The 4,587-nt window shown below is 43.3% G+C and overlaps 1 non-coding gene across 1 annotated transcript; it reads left to right on the top strand.

Moving 5' to 3' along the window:
• The first annotated feature begins 4,275 nt into the window (after window positions 1-4,275).
• On the top strand, window positions 4,276-4,380 carry LOC133300258 (small nucleolar RNA R71). The gene has a single exon (XR_009750049.1). It is a non-coding gene; the product is annotated as a small nucleolar RNA R71 (small nucleolar RNA).
• The last annotated feature ends 207 nt before the right edge of the window (window positions 4,381-4,587 follow it).

The raw sequence follows: 4,587 nt of genomic DNA on the forward strand, positions 1-4,587 counted from the left end.
GGGCGTTCGATAAGCTGTTCGATACGCCCATAGGGAATCATCCAATTTGTTGGACCAATCTTTTCTATCTGGGTTTACGACCTTTTCCAGGATTTTTTTTATCTCCCTGTTGGACACCTCTACCTGCCCGCTGGTCTGTGGGTGGTAAGGGGTGGCAATTTTGTGCTGCACTCCATATTTCTTCAGGAGCAATTGGAATTGTTTGTTCACGAAATGTGTACCCCCGTCGCTGATAATTGCTCTAGGGGTTCCAAATCGAGTGAAAATATTCTTCTTGATGAACTTCAGCACTATCCTGGCATCATTGGTGAGGGTAGCAACAACTTCTACCCATTTCGACACATAGTCAACTGCAACAAGTATATACTTGTTTCCAAAGGAAGATGGGAAAGGCCCCATGAAATCAATGCCTCATACATCGAACAATTCGACCTCCATTATTGGAACAAGGGGCCACCTGTCACATTTTTTAACAAAAACATTAGCATATTTAAACAAGGAGGGCCAGTATAGACCTGACTGCAGCACTTTAGCTGTTGTTCTTGCTCCAGCAAAGTGTCCTCCATAAGGGGAGTTGTGGCATTGCTCCAGTATTTTCTGTTGTTCTCCTTCAGGAATACACCTTCGAAGTAATTGGTCAGAACACCTTTCGTAGAGCAAAGGATCGTCCCAGAAATACTGCTTAGCTTCATGATGGAACCTCTTTCTCCCTTGGTGATTCAAGTGGTATGGCTCTATTCCGGCAGCCAGGTAGTTTGCAATATCTGCAAACCAAGGAGCTTGTTTTTCAGAGATCATCAGAAGTTGCTCATCAGGGAATGTCTCCTTGATATGATCTCCTTCTTGTGGGCTTGCCCTCTCTAATCGAGATAAGTGGTCAGCCACCTTGTTATCACTTCCTCTCCGGTCCTTGATCTCAAGGTCAAATTCTTGGAGCAACAGTACCCATCTAATTAGTCTTGGCTTGGCATCCTTCTTAGCAAAGAGTTGCTTGATTGCTGAATGATCAGTGAATACTGTGACTTTGGAGCATATTAGATATGAACGAAACTTGTCACATGCAAATACAACTGCCAGCATCTCCTTCTCTGTCACTGTGTAGTTGGCTTGTGCCGGAGTAAGAGTTCTACTAGCGTAGTAAACAGTTCTGAAGACTTTGTCTATTCGCTGCCCAAGAACTGCTCCCAAGCCGAAATCGCTGGCGTCACACATTAGTTCAAAAGGAAGACTCCAATCTGGGCTTTGAATGATGGGTGCGGACACCAGCCTCGACTTGAGCTCCAGGAAGGCTGTCAAACATTTTTCATCAAAATTGAACTTCCTGCCTTGCTCCAGAAGTTTACAAAGTGGTTTGGCGATTTTGGAGAAGTCTTTAATGAAACGTCTGTAGAACCCAGCATGTCCCAAGAAGCTTCTGATCCCTTTTACTGTGGTAGGGGGAGGTAGCTTCTCAATTGCTTCCATCTTAGCCTTGTCCACCTCGAGGCCCTTGCTTGAGATTTTGTGTCCTAGCACAATGCCTTCTCTTACCATGAAGTGGCATTTTTTCCAATTCAGCACTAAATTGCTCTTGACACATCTTTTCAATACCTGTTCAAGGTTGTTAAGGCAAGTAGGAAAAGAGCAACCAATGACAGAAACATCATCCATGAAAATTTCTACTGCTTCTCCTACCAAATCAGTAAACAAAGCAAACATGCATCTTTGAAAAGTTGCAGGGGCATTACATAGCCCAAAAGGCATTCTTCTGAATGCAAACGTCCCAAAGGGGCACATAAAAGTGGTTTTGTGTTGGTCTTCAGGAGCAACCGGGATTTGGTTGTATCCCGAATACCCATCCAAGAAACAAAAGAATTCTTTCCCAGCTAGATGATCCACCATTTGGTCAATAAAAGGGAGGGGGAAATGATCCTTTCAGGTAGCATTATTTAATTTCCTGTAGTCTTGACAAATCCTCCACCCAGTTATTTTTTTGGTGGCTATTAACTCTTGTTTGTCATTTTCAACTACAGTAATGCCACCCTTTTTGGAACGCATTGCACAGGACAACCCATTTACTATATGAGATGGGATAGATTATACCTGCATCGAGCCATTTGATGATTTCTTTTCTTACCACCTCCTGCATGTTGGGATTCAGCCTCCTTTGATGCTCCACAGATGAGCTGTCAGGGTCTTGGAGCAAAATCTTGTGCATGCAAATTGTTGGGCTAATTCCTTTTATGTCAGCCATGGTCCAGCCGATTGCTCCTTTGTAATCTTTGAGCTTTTGTGTGAGTTGAAGTTCCTGTTCATGGGTTAGCAAAGAAGAAATAATCACAGGGAGAGTGTTATCTTTACCTAAATAAGTGTATTTCAGGTGTTCGGGTAAGGGTTTTAACTCCAAGGTAGGTGGTTGCTCTACTGAAGGCAATTTCGGTCTTTGCTCCTGCTCTGATCGGTTTAAGGATTCAAAGACCCTTTCTTTCCTTCCCTGGGGTTGGTGGAAACTGATGGATGCAAGGTATTCTTCCAGCTCTTCAAAGTCCTTCATGCCTATCTCTGGCTGCAAATGCTCCTGTTGTTCTTCTCTTATGACCGAGTCAAGGATCGAAATGCTAGAGCATTCCTCAGTGTTATCTTTATCAAACTTTATTGCTTTCATGACATTAAAATTCACTTCTTCTCCGTTTACACTCATAGAAAGTTCACCTTTTCTGACATTTATGATAGCATCACCAGTAGCCAGGAATGGTCTGCCCAGAATTATTGGAACTTCTTGATCTGCTTCAAAATCTAAGATGATGAAGTCAGCTGGTAGAATGAACTTGTCTACTTGGACAAGGACATTCTCAATTTTTCCTTCTGGCTTGGCTATATATCGGTCTGCAAGTTGAAGAGTGACTGTGGTTGGTCTTGCTGCTCCTATGTCAAGCTGCTTGAAGATGGAAGCTGGCATTAGATTTAAACTTGAGCCCAGATCACAAAGTGCCCAACCAAGATAGTTCTTCCCAAGTGTACACGGGATATTGAATATACCAGGATCCTTTAGTTTGGGAGGAATTTTAGTCAGGTACTTGCACGATTGTTGAGAGAGGGCTACGGTCTCAAACTCTTCGATCTTTCTTCTTTTTGACAAAATGTCTTTCATAAATTTTGCATACGAAGGCATTTGCTTCAGAGCTTCTACTAGAGGAATGTTTATGTGAAGTTGTTTCATCAAGTCGAGGAATTGGCTAAAATGCTTATCCTCGTGTTGCTTTTTCAACCTCTGTGGAAAATGAGGCTCAATCGGTTCACTCTTTCTCTTGCATGGGGGCACATAAGTTGGAACTGAAACTGGTTCACTGACTTTTGTTGCTCCAAGGTCTGCTATAGGTGTTGCGTCATCCGGTTTGATTTCAGCAGACTCATTGCTCTTGACCTTCTCTTCTGGTCCTGTCTGAGCTTAAGGTGTGAAGGGTCAGTGGCTTCTTCAACTTCCTTTCCTATGGGTTGTTTTGCTGGTTCGCGCTTTCGAGGTCGTGCCACTAAATCTGGGGGTGGTAAAGTATTTCCATCTCGTAGGCTTATAGCATTACAATTCTCCTGGTTATCCTGAGACGACTTTTCTGTGTCACTAGGGAGTGTCCCTGGTTGCCTCTGTTTGAGTGCTCCAGCCAGCTGACCAATTTGGGTTTCTAGGTTTCGCATGGCTGCACTGTTCTGATTCATGTACTCCTTGACAGAAGTCTCAAAGGATTGGGACTTCCCTTCACCCTTATCCCAGTTTTGTTGGTTCTGCCTGGGGTACGGGGGTCGGTTCTGGTAGTTTCCTCCACTACCTCCAACATTATTTTGATTCCTCCAGTCTCGGTTATTGTTCCCTTGATAGTTTTCATTGCTCCTGTTGTTGTTGTCATACCCTCCTGCATAGCACACAACAGCTAATTGTTACAGTCCTCATATTCATGAGGACCTCCACAAGTGGGGCAACTCTGACTTGATTGAGTCAAGAGAAGTTGCTCAGTTGGTTTTTTCTGTTCCATGGGTTTCCAGTTTTTTATAGTGTTCTGGAGCGAAGCCATTTGTGCTGAAAGAGCATCAGCTGAGCTTAGCTCAAGAACTCCTGCTTTCTTAGGAGCACTGTGTCGTGTGGAAGGCCGTGGAATATTTTTTTTTGAAAGTTTTTCCAACAAATGGTAGGTTTCTGGATAAGTAAAATCCAAAAGATCTCCCCCTGTAGCTGCATCAACAGTTGCTTTCAATGGTGGGGTTAAGCCATGATAAAACGTGTGAATGATGCCCCAATCAGAAACTCCATGATTCGGGCAAATTCGTATCAACTCTTTAAAGCATTCCCACGCTTCATACAGACTTTCTCCATCATACATTTGAAAGGAAGCTATATCAGCCCTCACTTGGGCTTGTTTTTCTTGGGAGAAAATCGGGTAACAAATTGTTCCGTCAATTGCTCCCAATTGGTGATGGAGTTTGGGGGCAATGTTCTCCTCCATTCTTTGGCTTTTCCAGCTAAGGAAAATGGAAAAAGCCGCATCCGCATGTTTTCTTCCGAAATACCATGAACTTTGAAATTATCAACTATCTCAGTGAAATTGTCCAAATGAC

The sequence above is a fragment of the Gastrolobium bilobum genome, unplaced genomic scaffold, assembly GCF_033153095.1.
Source record: "Gastrolobium bilobum isolate Gb01-03AN ecotype WA unplaced genomic scaffold, APGP_CSIRO_Gbil_v1 utg2191, whole genome shotgun sequence".
In the NCBI taxonomy this organism is placed as follows: domain Eukaryota; kingdom Viridiplantae; phylum Streptophyta; class Magnoliopsida; order Fabales; family Fabaceae; genus Gastrolobium; species Gastrolobium bilobum.